We start from the raw sequence: 15978 nt of genomic DNA, 5'->3' as shown, positions 1-15978 counted from the left end.
GATTTATTGCTATATATGTTTTCATGGCTTGAGATTCTCCACGGAAAAATTACTCAAGCAGAACAGATTTCCTCAAAAATGAAATTTTGTGCATAAAATCAAAGCAAGCCTGAGGATCAGGCAGGTTTTTGACCGTAGAATGTTCAAGAAATATGTGCAGATTATCTGACAAGCCCTCAGGGGGAAAATACGGAAGCGAGACAGGGACTGTAATTTGAGTGTAAAGAAACCTCAGGTTCAGAATAAGCAGACACCTTAAAAAAATGCCCGGTATACCAGAAAATGTTTATAATTCTTGAGTTGCTATCAGGGGAGCATGGCCTATTGCTTGTTATAAAAGACATGCTTTTCATCGCTGATGAAGAGAAAGCTCAATTGGTCTTCTACTTCCCTTCAATGAGACTGATGGCTAGGCTGGACAGGATTCAACGAGCATGGTTAGATGGGAATGGGAGACTGGGAGGTCTAGAACACTGCCTGCCCAACGTTCAATGTACTTTCTTTGATACTTGAGTGGTCCTCGTGCTTTGTTCTGAATGGCAATATATCCCACCAGGAGAGGACTCCATGGTCCATCCTGCCTTGAAGCTGGGTGATGTCATGTGGCACGGGCCTAGGCAATGGAATTTAAGTGGAAATCATTGCTTTGGCTTCCACAAGGATGATCTGACATAAACTAGAATTGGCTGGTTCATCTCTTTTATTCTCTCCTCTTTCCTTGCCTGGAAGGGACGCATGATGGCTGGAGCTACAGCTGTCCTCTTGTCACCATCAAGGAAAGAGAGAGCAAGAGAATGGGCCAATTGTAGCCTTGACCTTCCTGAACGACTGAGCCAAAGTGGTTCTCCCTTTATAAATGAGAACAGGAACAGTTCATTAATTAATCATATTAACAAGAGCTAACATTTTGTCAGCATCCACTATGTGTTAGATTCTTTTCTAGAATCTTCCCCTGTACTAACCTATATAATCCTTACAGTATGCCTATGAAATTAATACTACAATTATGCCCATTTGACAGAGGAGGAAAAATGCAATGCTAGCTCCCGTTAACACGGGTCCTGAGAGGCAAGTGGGGATTGCAGTTGGGGATTCCCACACTTCTCCACTAGGCCCCACTGCATTCCCAAATCCCCATGGAGCCAGGCGCTCTGAAAGTCACAGCTGGCTACAATCTGAATAGACCTGGTTCCCAGGGGATAGCATACTAGGAAAAGAGTCCATGAAACTGTTATCCTGAATCCTGTGTTCATCATTTTCTGGTTTCCTCTTTGTATCTAGCCTTACTACATAAATTTATCTTCCTAATATGTACACACCCCTAGAATGACCAAGATGGAAAAGAAGGAGGGTGTGCAGTTATGAAATGAGTTTGCTTTTACCTGGAAAATGAGATATTTTTTTCCTGTAAGAAACACAGAAGTAGGACTAGAAGGGTCGAGTATATACTGACACTAACCTCTCATCCTCATGATATCTGCCTCTTCCACTTATGTGGGATTCTAGTGACCCCCCTATTCCTGTTGTGAGCAAACAGAATCGCTGAATTAAATGTCTATTTCCCCCTCTGCAGGCTTGATTGGGCCAATGACTACTTGGAGAAAAAGACCTTCTTCCGTCTCTCAGGAACACTAGACTTGTTATTTCAGGTCACTGGTTCACATGGCAACTCCAAATCCCCCCCCCCCCACACTGCAAACTCTTTATAAGCCCCCATTTCTATACCGTAGCTGGCCATGACCAAGTAACCCAAACGGCCTTACAAATTATTTAAATCATCTTAAAATATAATGAGCTTTAATTCACTTAAGGTGAGGGAATATTTTATGCACCTTGTACAGATTATTTTGTTGAGCCGGTGGATGGACAGAGAGAAAAGTATCGCAGAAGATTAAGTTCTCCAGTGTCTGTCTCAGAGAGTTGTGTCAGCCAAGAATAATTCCTAGGCACACTGAAAAGTTACAAGGCTCTTTCACATAAACTACTTCTCGCAAGATGAGAGCAGTTGCAGCTTAAAGTAAATGTTGGTCATTTCTCCAACGTCTGTGTCTGCCGTATTTATTTTCCTGAAAACCCTAGATAGTCTCTCGAGGGCATTAACAGACATGACCGCAGGGAAATGCCTCTGAATTTGGTCCTCCTGCTGCAAAGCAGGCATCGGTACAAAACAGCATCTAAGAAATAGGTTAGGGATTCATCCATTCGATCATATTTTATAGTCGATGGGTTCCATATAAAGAAAGAGATGCAATGATGGAACTTACCTTTCCTCCTTGAATACTAAGCTGGTACTTGTTATTTACCAAGGTGCTACATATTGGCTGTGCTCGGTGTGATATTTATTATGGATGGGTGTGCATTCAGGAGTTATCGATTTTATTACAGAACACCCTGGATATGGGAACAAGGAATACGTTTTGTAATTCAAATACGCCAGATTCCAGTTGAGGGGGAAGGTGGACGAGGGCAGGAAGAATCAGTGTGGGAAGCTTATGAAGTGGACACGATAAGGCAGAAGCATTGACTTGCACATTATTCATTTGATGAGCCAGAGACTTGAAGCAAAGAGAGGCGTCGGTTATGGTTTCTGTCTTCAAGATCAATACTCACTGTCGCAGCGCGGTGATTTGGTTCTTTAACGTAACAGGTGGTGAACTATAGGGTTGGTGAACGTTGGCCTGTCTGTTCAGAAAATTCCAAAATGTATTTCTCGTTTGTGGAAAAATATAAAATTTCAGCGATGTATTATGACAACACTTAGTCTACTTTTATAGGCAACTGCCGTCTTTGGCACTTGTCAAAATATTGGAACCCAAATATTGTGAGAATGTTTCATTTGGAAAATACTAACTCTGCACTTCTCATTTTATGCTGTGTACTTGATTCCACTGTCATAGCCGTGGAGTTCATTGCTTTTTTTTTTTTTTAAGATTTTATTTATTTATTTGACAGAGAGACAGCCAGCAAGAGAGGGAACACAAGCAGGGCGAGTGGGAGAGGAAGAAGCAGGCTCCTAGCGGAGGAGCCTGATGTGGGGCTTGATCCCAGAACGCCGGGATCACGCCCTGAGCCGAAGGCAGACGCTTAACAACTGTGCCACCCAGGCACCCCCATTGCTTTTTCTTGGAAGTCACTTCAAATCTGCTTATTTTTTTTTTTAAAAGAGATTTCTGTCTTCCATACTTTTCCCAAAGAGTGGGTGATAATAAATCATTCTGATTCGATTCCTTAATACATTTCTTGCCATTCCTCACTATAGCACACTAACTCGTTCATGCCAATTGACTTCACTGATTCTTTTATTTCGATTTTGAATCAAAAAAATGAATTTTATTGATCCAAATGTTGCGACCTACCAGGTTCATTAAAAGGTGAGATTTTCTTGTTGATGCTTGAAAAGAAGAAACGTTTTACAACATTGCTATGAAAGAATTTCGTGTTTGAAAGTGTGTTGCAGGTTCACCCAGGTGGCTCAGTTGGTTGGGCATCCAACTCTTGATCTCAGCTCGGGTCATGATCTTGGGGTTGTCGGATCGGGCCCAGCGTTGTACTCTGTGCTCGGCATGGAGCCTGCTTAGCATTCTTTCTCTCTCCCCCTTTATTAAAAAAAAAAGTGTGTTGCTTCTATTTCTTCACCGTATAATAGAGATTAAAATACCATCATGTACTTGTAAACATTCAAATATCAATTATAAAAAAATACATCTTATATGCACATTTATAAATTATAACGATTTTACATAAACTTTAGATAAATTTTAAAATTAGCATGAGTCTTGGTGGCTCACAAAACCTGATGGGGGAATAGATCTCAGAGCAAGAAAATAGTAAGTACAAACCAGCTGATGAAAATTCTCACTCCATGCACAACAACAAAAGTAGCAGTACTCCTCAGCTCCTCCTCGTCTCCCAAAACACAGAGACCACAATATTTCTGCAGAACCCGAATGTGATGAGTGACCTACAGCGGCCTCTGGCAAGTTTTCTGGTTTCTCTGTAACAACATCGAACAGCAAGGACGCACCTGCAGGGCTTCCAGAATTACAGGTGCTCACAGTTTCATTGGTTGACCTCCTAACCTCTTCTTTTTTTTTTTTTTTGGAAAGATGGCGCTTCTCCAAACACAAATCATGTCTGGCATTTGGGGCGAAAATCCAAATATGTAAAACTCTAAGTGTCTCCTGTGGTTTTGGCTAGAAAGTAAAAAACTAGACAACAGGCAGTCTTGCTCCTTCCCCTCATACTTATCACAGAAGGGAACGAGCAGCTGCGGGAGTCATGGAAAGGAGATGCCAGGTGTTTTCAAAATAATGTTTGATAAGAGAGTTTAAGGAGTTACCTTCCTTCCCTGTGCATCTCCAAATGGATGCTGGGTGATATCTGACAGAGAACTTTCCACGTGATTCATTCCAGTCTGTCTCTTCCTCTCCTTCTCCCCCCCGCCCCCCGTGTCCCTCCCTCTTTGTAGAAAGGCTGGGTATCACCCACTGATCTCCTGTGCTTGGACCATGCACCTCCAGGTCCACTGAGCACGGACAAGCTACTGACTCTCTGGGTCACATTTAATCATGGCGTCTCCACATCGGATCTTACCAATGATGGTGGTGACAGGGAAAGCGAACCCAGACCAAGGCTGGTTGCGTGATACGCAAAGCTTCCGATGATCACCAGTTAAGAATGCAAACATTCCCATTTAGTAATGATGATCGTCTGGGAGACAGCATTACTGTAATCTGGAGTAGCCTGTGTTCCTCTGAGGGATGCACTCCTGATTGCACCTCAAGTAGCAGGTCTGACCCAAAACTGAGGAAAGTAGCGAGTGGTAAAAGAAACCCCAACCATGGCTGGACCCTCACTCCCTAAAGGGAATTCAGGAGTCCGTGCACCCACTTGTCACAATTCACAGAATTCTGAATGCGCTTACCCGCAGGGGGAAGTTAAGGACATGCAGGGTACTCATGGCTTTGATTCTTAAGGGTGTGGTAATATGCAAGTAGAGGCTCCACTAGAAACACATGGTTTAAAAAAAGGAAATGGTAATTTACTGATGAAGACAAGTTTATTTTATGATGCACATATTTCAAATCAATTTAAATGTAAATTTAAATTCTATATGAAGTTTATTAGTTGTAAAACAATTTACTGAAGAAACATTTATTGAGCATCTACTCTGTGCTAAGAACAAGCTATTCCCAGGGAAATCATGATTTTTTTTTAAAGTCTTCCTTTTTTGTAGCATAAGATTTGTAAAAAGTAACTTTTTATGTGAAAGTGGAAACTTACAGAGATACTGCAAGACTACTCCAGGAAGCATAACTTTTATCCAGATTTATCTAGTGTTGTTACCCCCCCTTTTTTTATTCTATTGATAGATAGATACATAGGTATAAATAGCAGATATAGATAAATGCATACGGAGATGATAGATATGAAAGATGGATGGATAGATGGATAGGATGGATGGATGGATGGATAGATAGATACGATGGATGGATGGATGGATGGATAGATAGATAGATAGATAGATAGATAGATAGATAGATAGATAGATACAATGGATGGATGGATGGATAGATAGATAGATACGATGGATGGATGGATGGATAGATAGATAGATAGATAGATAGATAGATAGATAGATACGATGGATGGATGGATGGATGGATGGATGGATGGATGGATAGATAGATACGATGGATGGATGGATAGATAGATAGAGAGATAGATAGATAGATAGATAGATATGATGGATGATAGATAGATGATAGATAGATAGATAGATAGATAGATAGATAGATAGATACGATGGATGGATGGATAGATAGATAGATAGATAGATAGATAGATAGATAGATAGATAGAATAAATGATAGATGTGGGGATAGATAGATATGATGATGGATACAAAGATAGATGAATAGATTAGATAGATAGCAGATATAGATAAATGCATAGATGATTGATAAATATAGATAGATGACAGACAGTTTTGATGACCCATTTAAAAGTAAGTGCTGGCCCTTTGCTCCTTTGTGTTTCGATGTCTATTTCCTAATAAAAAGATCATTCCCTCCATAACCATTCCCTCAACTTCAGTATATTTCACAGTTAATATTATTATTATACCATCTGAATTCCAGTTTTTTATTCAATTAAATAATACCTTTTCCACATTCCCTCTCCGGTTCAGGATCTAGCGTAGGATCATGGATTACATTAATCATCTTGTTAGCTTGCCCCTTTAACCTGGAAGAGTATCTCAACTTTTCTTGGGCTTTGGTAACGCTCACATTTCGATGACTACAGGACCCTTTGTAATAGATTGTCATTGTGAGTTTTCTGATGCTCTCCTGTGTTTCAGCCCTCATTGTGCCTGCCTAGCTGGAATATTCCTAAGTGGTGTGTCTTTTTCAGACATATGAATGTATGTCCACCTCTGCCTGGTGGTGGTAAAGTCGATGACCTGGCCAGGTATTGTCCAATTTCTCCATGATAGTCTCTGTATTTTCACCTTAACCACAGATAATATATGTGGAAACACTTTCAGAGCATCCAAATATCATGCTCCTCATGGAATCCCCTCTGCCACAGATGGGACATTCATCGGGGATTCCTACTTAAAGGAATCTTTGCAGTGGTGACAGGAAATGTTGATTTTCCTATGCTGACCCTCCTTCTGCAATGTATCCCACATTTCACTGAAAACAAGATATCTCCTTTCTTCTACACTTACTTATCTTTTTATTATTGGTAGGAACTCATGGATTCTTGATGATTTTTGATTTTCTACTGTACCGAGATACCTTTTTCCGTAGGGATAAGCAGTGATGTGTGTATTTGGGGTGTTTACTTTGTTGTTGCATTACACCATACCAATTACGGGAATGTGCATTGTGATTTTTTAAAAAATAATATATCCTGAAAACCCCTTTATATCAGATCATAAAGATCATCCTCATTTTTCACACTTGCATAGAACCCCAGTTAGGTGCACCATAATTAATTCAATCATCTGCCCCCGTTGGAACATTTGCAGACCTTCTGGTATTTACCATGATCAGTACTGCAATGCAAACAACCTCGTGCTTTGGCATTCCTATTGGTGGGAGGCATAGCCCTCAAAAAGGTAAATTCTAGAAGTGGGGCGATTGAGGTGCATGATAAAGGCGTGTATCGTCCCATTAAATTTTGTCACCTCCCCCCAGGAGCTGTACATTTGCAGCCCCACGGACAATGTTTCCCACCAGCCGGGCCAACAGATCATATTGTCACAGTGTTAACATTTGCCAGCGAAAGAGGAAACGTATCCCCATGCTGCGTTAGCCTGCATTTCTCCTTGAGAGTAAAGCTCAACATCTTTTCACAGAAGGGTCATTAAGAGAAAAAATCTTTTCTATGTGAGTTGTCAGTTTGTACTTTTGCCTAAGTTTTAAAAATCTGTACCTTTTCTCATTTTTATAAGCCTTTGGGTATTAGGGATAGTAGCCTCCAATATATTGCAAGTATCTTCTCCTTATTTGTCTTTGTTTTTAATTTTATTTGTGAAATTTATACCATGTGGAATTCTTTTTAATGTAGCCAAATGGGTCCGTCTTTTCTTTTATAAGTTCTGGTTTTATTATATCCAGGTGTGACTCTTAGAAAGCCATTTCCCTACCCCGAAGCCATGGAAGAGTTGTCCCAGTTTTTATCTGACGACTTCCTAGTTCTTGTTCCTTTCCCTTTCCTCTGGTCCATTGAAGATTCGTTCCTGAGTATGGTGTGAGGAGTTGATCTTATTTCATTGTCTCTTAAATGGCTGCATACATCTGTCGTCGTATCCTTTATTAAAACATCCATTATCCCTTGGGGCTCCTGGGTGGCTCAGTTGGTTAAGTGACTGACTCTTGATTTTGGCTCAGGTCATGATCTTGGGGTGGTGGGATCGAGTCCTGCGTCAGGCTCCACACTGGGCATGGATCTTGCTTAAGATTCTCTCTCTCCCTCTCCCTCTGCTGCTCCCCCACCATGGGCACGTGTATGTTCTCTCTTAAAAAAAAAAATCTGTCATCCCTAAATGATTTGAGATCTTACTTCATCCTACACTAGATTTCTATCTCCTTGGGTCTATTTCTCTTCGTTCTCTTCTCTAGTTCATTACTTTTTTCTTTCTTTCTTTTTTTTTTTTTTAAAGATTTTTTATTTATTTATGTGACAGAGAGACAGCCAGCGAGAGAGGGAACACAGCAGGGGAGTGGGAGAGGAAGAAGCAGGCTCCCAGCGGAGGAGGCTGATGTGGGGCTTGATCCCAGAATGCCGGGATCACGCCCTGAGCCGAAGGCAGACACTTAATGACTGCTCTACCCAGGCGCCCCTACTTTTTTTCTTTCTTGGGCCAGTTCCACATAGTCTTTGTCATAAAGACTTTGCTGTGTATTTCGAATATTTGCTATATATTTAAAATATACAGCGTGACTAGACTCCTCTCAGACCTTCTTTCTCAGTATAAAGCATGCTTTTTTGATGAAAACAGTCAGAAATTGGTGGGACCTCTTCGACCCCATACTGCTATTGACCTTGAGTGCTTTTTTTAAATCTTTCAGAGATGTCAGGCTAGCCAAACAGTCTTCAATCCACCGATAATCTCTTGAGTGCATTTTTAATTTTTTTTGCACAGTGATAGGAACACTACAGACACACATGTCCTGTATTTGCATTGCAAAAATGAACAGGGCTATCTTGATTTTTCATTACCGATGACACAAGCTGTTAAATTATCTCCTCTGTAATTGAGCATAATGAACATTAGGGTTTGAGATTGAAATGCTTGAGTGTTGTCTTTTATAAACAAAGGAAGACCCGATAGACAATTATAAGGCTTCCAGATATTGTATCTCAGTCTCAAACAAAGGTAATTTAATGTTCAATTAATCTCAGGAGGAGGGACAAGCTGTCTCACATAATCTCCTGTTACCAATTTATAGGTTTTGTTGCATCAAGTAATAACCTGATCTGAACTGTAATAAAGCGCATTTTTAGCCAGACATCATCTCCAAGTAGCCCATATGTCCAGTCCAGATACTTCATAAGAATTTTTAAATGTGTAAGAAATTTTTAGAGTATCTTTCTCACTATAAAATATGTTCTCTTAAAAGGTCCCACCAGTTTATTACCATGGGTGTAATTGATAATGAATTGTTAGTAAATCATTTTAAAAATTCCCTTGCAAATAGGATGTTTTAGCTCTGATATTTAATTGTTCCAACCAATGCTTCATAAAAGCTTTCTAATAAATTTTCTGTTGACAATGATTAGGAATGTATAAATATAGTAGAAGCTTGACTCATGGAATGTTATGATCAAGTGCCCCCAAATGTTTTCTTTATATTTTATGGTTCCAAAAAATCAGACTGTAAGATAAAATCATACTTTGTCTCATTTCCTAGCCTTCTCAAGTTGAAACTGAATTTTATTCTGAAAATATCACAAGTAGATATAAATCATTAATAAATTGTCAGTGCATATGGAACTGCCATAACATATCTTCGTTTTATAATTATACCTTAATTTGTTTTTTAAAATGATACTAAGGTTATTTGATCTAGACACATCATGTAAAAATGTAGTTGTGACATGTAGTTTAATCAGGGAAAATAACATTTATAAAAACAAGTTAATCTTCAGCTTATGTCTCAGAGAACTGGAAAATGATTTAGATGGTATCATAAGTCAATAAGAATGTAAAGGAGACCACATTTTAATTATCTTTTCAGATAAAATATGAATAAAATTCCTAGTTTGACTCTAGCTAACAATGCTATTAGATCGTAAATATCATAAGTCAACAGATTTAAAGATAGATCAAATACAAGTATCCTACAGTACGAGTCTAATTATAGACAATTTAGCTTTCTATTTTTAGTTGTACCATATCCTGTACCCATTCCGTATCTTTTTCAACTCCTTTATTCTTTCCCCTGGCCTGCCGTACAGAAAATTCGGGGTTGGTATTGAGTAATAGGCGTCTGGTTCTGAATCAGCCTTGATTACTCCCAATTGTCAACGCCTGGTTTTCTCACCTATAAAGTTAGTTGTGGGTGGATCAACATTCGAAATGGCAAATTGGATTTGTCATCAGCTAGAAACAGCTACAGGATAGTCTTTGATGAGAAGGAATGCAGGCTTTCTAGAAACAAGATTGATCGTTGAGTCTGCACAGAAGCTGAAAGATGATCTGAAGGCATGTGTCCCAAATACCTCCTCCAGTTGTCTCTCAAAGGTCGAGCTCTGGGTGTGGAAAGGAAGTTGACCGTGGATGTGTGGTCTCTGTCTTGAGACCCTCTTCTGTTTCACTGATGTCTTTGTCCTGATCCCAGTATGACGCTGTCTTGATCACTACAGCATGAATGTGTCTTGAATATGCGTAGTAGGAGACCCCCAAGTTGTTTTTCCCTTTCAGACTTTTTTTTTTTTTTTACCCCTTTGGCTATTCTACATATGAATTTTAGAATAAGTTTATCAATTTTAACAAAAAAGCCTGCTGAGATTTTGACTGGGATTGTGTTGAATCTGGAGATTGACTTGGGTAGAAGTGACATGTTGAAACCTACATAGTTCTCCAATGCATGAACAAAATACACCTCTCCACTTGCTTCAGTCGTCAAATTCTCTCAGCAGTGGCTTGTAATTTTCAACATACTGATCTTGCACATCCTATGTCAAAGTTGTCCCAAAGTATTTAATACATTGAATGTTCCTCTTCCACATCCTATGTCAAAGTTGTCCCAAAGTATTTAATACATTGAATGTTCCTCTTATTGATGTTGCTTTCTCACTTCCAATTTTTGAATGTTCATTGCCGGTATATAGAAATATAATTTATTTTTGTAGATTGATCTTTTCATCTTGCAACCCTGCTATAAATACACATAATAGTTCTGGTGGTTATTTAGTATATTCCATTGGAGTTTCTACAGGGATGATTGTGTCGTATTCAAATACGGTGTTAGCCTCCCTTTACAATCTGGCGTTTTGTTGTTTTCCCCCTCATCGAACTGGCCGGAATCTCTAGTACAATGGTGAAAAGAAGTTGTGCCAGCAGACATGTTGGTTTTGTTCTGATTTTAGGTGGAAGAGTGCATTATTAAGAATGCCATTCGTTGTAGGATTTATGTAGATGCCTTTTATCAGACGGATAATTTCTTTTTTTTGAGCATATTTTTTAAAACCAGGAACAGGGGCGCCTGGGTGGCACAGCGGTTAAGCGTCTGCCTTCGGCTCAGGGCGTGATCCCAGCGTTCTGGGATCGAGCCCCACATCAGGCTCTTCTGCTGGGAGCCTGCTTCTTCCTCTCACTCCCCCTGCTTGTGTTCCCTCTCTCTCTGGCTGTCTCTCTCTCTGTCAAATAAATAAATAAAATCTTAAAAAAAAAAATAAAACCAGGAGCACACATTGAATTCCAACAAAATGTTTTCTGCAAATATTGAGATAATCAAGGTGTTTTCTTTTTTTTTTATTTTAATGATTTTTTATTATACTATGTTAGTCACCATACAGTACATCCCCGGTTTCCGATGTAAAGCTCGATGATTCATTAGTTGCGTATAACACCCAGTGCACCATGCAATACGTGCCCTCCTTACTACCCATCACCGGTCTATCCCATTCCCCCACCCCCCTCCCGAGGTGTTTTTCTTTTTAAATCAATTAATAGGACATTCAGTTTGGGTGTTAAAACAACCTTATATGTTTGGAATGATCCCCCTTGGCCATGATGTATTACCCTTCTTATGCAGTTTTGATACACTCTGCTAACATGCATTTAGAATGCTTGACTGCAGTATTCATCCATCGTATTCATCCGTAGTTTTTGGTTTTATGCATATAATAATTTCCACAAAACATTCTTGTCATTTTTGTTCATGCCATCAATTATATTTTAAAGATATTTAAATAATTAAAAAATCTTACAGGTTTATGAAGGAGCTTTTGCTTTTCACCCTTGTGTTAATTCAGGTATCCATCCAATACTATTTTCCTTCTGGCCGAAGGTATTCTTTGGACATTTTTTTAAATGTAGGTTTCCCATGAAGCCCAACACAGGGCTTGAACTCACGACCCTATTCTTTGGACATTTTTTTAAATGTAGGTTTCCCATGAAGCCCAACACAGGGCTTGAACTCACGACCCTGAGATCAAGACCTGAGCTGAGAATAAAAGTTAGACACTTAACTGACTGAGCCACCCAGGCACCCCTGGACATTTATTATGGTGAAGGTGTGCTGCTTAAGAATTCTTTGGGGTTGGGGTGCCTGGGTGGCACAGCGGTTAAGCGTCTGCCTTCGGCTCAGGGCGTGATCCCGGCGTTCTGGGATCGAGCCCCACATCAGGCTCCTCCACTATGAGCCTGCTTCTTCCTCTCCCACTCCCCCTGCTTGTGTTCCCTCTCTCACTGGCTGTCTCTATCTCTGTCAAATAAATAAATAAAATCTTTAAAAAAAAAAAAAGAATTCTTTGGGGTTTTATATGTCTGAAAATATCTTTTCTTTACCTGTAGCTTCTTTAAAGATATTTTTGCTGGGTATAGAAATCTAGGTGACTTTTTTTTTTAGTAACTTAAATGTGTTTCTTCACCATCTTTCTTCGATTGTTACTGACAAGGAATCTAAAGTTATTCTTATCTTTGCTCATCTATGGAAAACATTTTTTTCATCTAGATGCTTGTTAAGATTTTACCTTTATCACTGGTTTTGAGCAATTTGATTATGACGTGCCGTGGTAAATTTTTTTATATTTCTTGCACTTGGAGTTTGTTGAGAGTCTTGGATCTATAGGCCTACAGTTCTTTTTAAGTTTTGGGAATTTCTGTCCAGTATTTATTTAGATTTTTTTTTGGACTCTCTTTTTTTTTCTCCTTTGAGCATTCTGATCACCCACTTATTAGGATACTTGGTGTTATATTACAGTTCACTTATTTTCATTTTTTTATTCTTCTTTTTCCCCTATATATATTTAATGTTTGGACAGTTTCTGTTACCATGCTTCAAATACTCTAATATTTCAATATAGAATGTTGTGAATTTGACCACTTTGGGGTTAGGTATTTTTATTCCTATAAAAATTAATAGGCTCTCTTGGAGCACCTGGCTGGCACCTCTGTCTTCGGCTACGGTCATGATCTCCGGGTGCTGGGATCGAGCCCCACATTGGGCTCCCTGCTCAGCGGGGAGTCTACTTCTCCCTCCCCCCTGCTGCTCCTCCCCCCACTTATGCTCTCTCTGTCTCTCTTTCAAATAAATAAAATCTTTTTAAAAATTCATAGGCTTTCTTTTGGGATTTAGTTATTTCTAAGGAGATTTATCTCTTCTAGTCTTATTAGGTTTGGTAACAAGACCTGAGCAGTGCTTAGACTGTGGAGAATGATTTCCCCCTTACTATGGTGGAAACTTCCTCAATACTTTATGCAGTGTCTTAAATACTATGAGATTTGTTTTTTCCTTCTGGAAGGTGCAGTCAGACACTGTTTACAGCCCTCTGTGAACACTAAGCAGTGTTCTAATTCTTTAGATGGTTGTATCCCATCCCTAGATCATATGTATGCACTGTATTGGTTACATAAATGTATTGATTAGGAATTTGCTAATTACTCGAGGAGGGCACTCTGCAGTTCTTTCTTTTCTTCACACTCTGTCCTGAAAATCCTAACCGCCTTGTTCTCTCCACTGTAGATGCATCACCTGAAACAGGAGTCTTCCTGGTTCTCCTTGGGTTCCTCTTGTACCGCTACCTAGAATCTCTCTCAGAGCAGCAGGTGTTCAATGATAGTACTCATATCATTTGTTACTCATCTTTCTGGAATAACTGTCATCCACTGACTGATATCCAGGGTCTTGAAAACCTTTGTTTTACATATTGTTTCATTTTGTTTTCTTTTGTCAAGATGATTTCCTGTTAGTTACTCCTTCTTAACCAGAGATAGATGTCTTAAGTCCGCTTTCTACATCCAAAGTGATATAATTTTTGTTATGAAAAAATCTGCAATATTTGATCTGGCTGTGAGAAATGTTGAGAGCATTTTTTCTACACCAATCATTTTGTTGCCTGGCTACTTTCCCAAGTGCAAAGTTTCATCTGCTATTGTCTCCAGCCCAAGTGAAACAAGCTTGCACTGGCTTTTCTATAATGGAGAAGTAATGCAGATCAGTGTTTAGAAGGCTAGATTTTAGAGCCAGAATCTATCAGTTTGTGTCATGGCTGCAAAATTCACCTGTGTTCCATTGAGAAAGTTACCAAAATTTTCCGTGCCTCCATTATCTTATGCCTGATGTAAGGATAACAATAGTGCTGCCTTATGGAATTGTGGTAAGGACTAAATGAGCTAGTATTTGTAAGACACTTGGAACAGTGGTTGGCACAGAAGCACCATATGTGGTTGTTAAAAGAAAAAGTAAATGGTAACTCCAAAAAGGAATTATAAATGTTGCAGTGAAATAATGGGAAAGTACTATCTGTGATTTCAGGAACCATTATGTAGACAAATAGCTCTCTCATTCCAGTTGTAATGGTTTTATCAATAAATTATGCTTAAATCTTTTATAGCACTATATCACATCAGTATTTTTTTAAATGGGTCATCCTGACAAGATTGAAATTAAATCATTAATCTTATTTTTAATTCAGAATTCTAATGATACTTGCTACTAAATACATAGAGTAATTATCAGCCCTCCGGCTACTAACAAAAGAAAGGCTTTTTTTTTTTTCTTTTGTTTTTTAGAGGAAATGGATAAAGATGTGCTTAAAAGGGAAATGTTAAATGATGTGATGGAAGAATTAGGTTAGTGCCCAGGAACTCAAGGTTGAGTGGATTCAGGAGAGCATCTTAGGATTCTGTCTTTGAAATTGGATCCATAGCACGTGTTTTTAGAAGGAAGGTTAGAGTGACCAGGTTCCCCAGCTGTGATGGTACAGTCCAAATGTGGGAAGACGTAGGGGTTGCATTTTGATTACACAATCCCTTTTTGTCTTGAACCCCTTTGCATATGAAAGTTTAGCCTGCCACCTCCTTCACTTCTTTATAATTCTCATTCAATGGTTATAATATTTTTTTTGTTATATATATGGTTATAATGGTTATATATTGGTTACACTATAACGTCATCCTAATTCGGAATGGTCATGGATTTAGGGGAGACATTAGGGCTGGTGCCTTCTATCAGGTCATCAGAACTGCACATGTGAGTTAGGAAAGCATAGTCCTACAGCTGGACACATATTTGGACATTTCATGTTTGCTTTGTGCAAGGTCACTTAACTTGGAGACCGGAAGTCTGGGTTGAATTAAGTCGTGATTCGCCAATCTCAAGATCCCGGTCATGAAATGCTACATGAACTAAGTCAGGGAGGGTGGGGGGAGGCAGGTGTGCCTTTGGAAGTGTCCCCCTTGGCTTTGCTGAAGTATATATTCCAGAAATCCCTTTCCTGTGTTTCCCTTATCCTGTATGAAGGTCCAGAAAGGAGATTCTCGAGGGAGTAGGAGGGTAGGGGGGAAGCAGCCGCCATTTTGCAGGTCACCCATGTAGCCTCTCATTTACAGACTCACCTTGTTGGTGTGAAGCAGTTCCGTGTGCCTCACGTTCCCCGGCTCTTCCTTCTGTGTCTCTAGGGCGCAGGCTTGGCGTGCGTGTGCACCTCCACCATGAAGAGCCACCAGGAAGATACGACAGGATGCTGTTGCCACAAGGTGAGAGGCACGAATAACGCACATAACTTTCCATCCATCTTCCCTCGTGCTTGTGAGCTCCAGCCCACCCGGATCTCTTCCCTTAACATCTCTTCTTCCTTCCTGACCACCTGCTCTGTGGATTTCCAGCCTCAGCATCAGGCACAAGGATGACAGGCTGAGCAAGCGTGCTCACGCCACGCCACAGCTGTGCGAAGTCAAATCCCTGCCACACACGCAAACACGTCCTCCAAGGGATTGTGTTTCCACGATAGCAC

At 39.7% G+C, this 15978-nt stretch overlaps 1 protein-coding gene across 1 annotated transcript in view; it reads left to right on the top strand.

Annotated features, from left to right (window-relative positions):
- LOC130541809 (pseudouridine-5'-phosphatase-like) overlaps positions 1-15720 on the top strand; it is a 584313-nt gene extending 568593 nt beyond the window's left edge. Inside the window, exon 10 of the transcript XR_008958517.1 lies at positions 15644-15720. The gene's annotated coding sequence lies outside the window, so the exon portion shown is untranslated. The remainder of the gene's footprint in view (positions 1-15643) is intronic.
- Positions 15721-15978: the final 258 nt, after the last annotated feature.

The sequence above is a fragment of the Ursus arctos genome, chromosome X, assembly GCF_023065955.2.
Source record: "Ursus arctos isolate Adak ecotype North America chromosome X, UrsArc2.0, whole genome shotgun sequence".
NCBI lineage: Eukaryota > Metazoa > Chordata > Mammalia > Carnivora > Ursidae > Ursus > Ursus arctos.
Note: the sequence above shows the minus strand (reverse complement) of the source record. Positions and strands in the feature narration are given on the sequence as shown.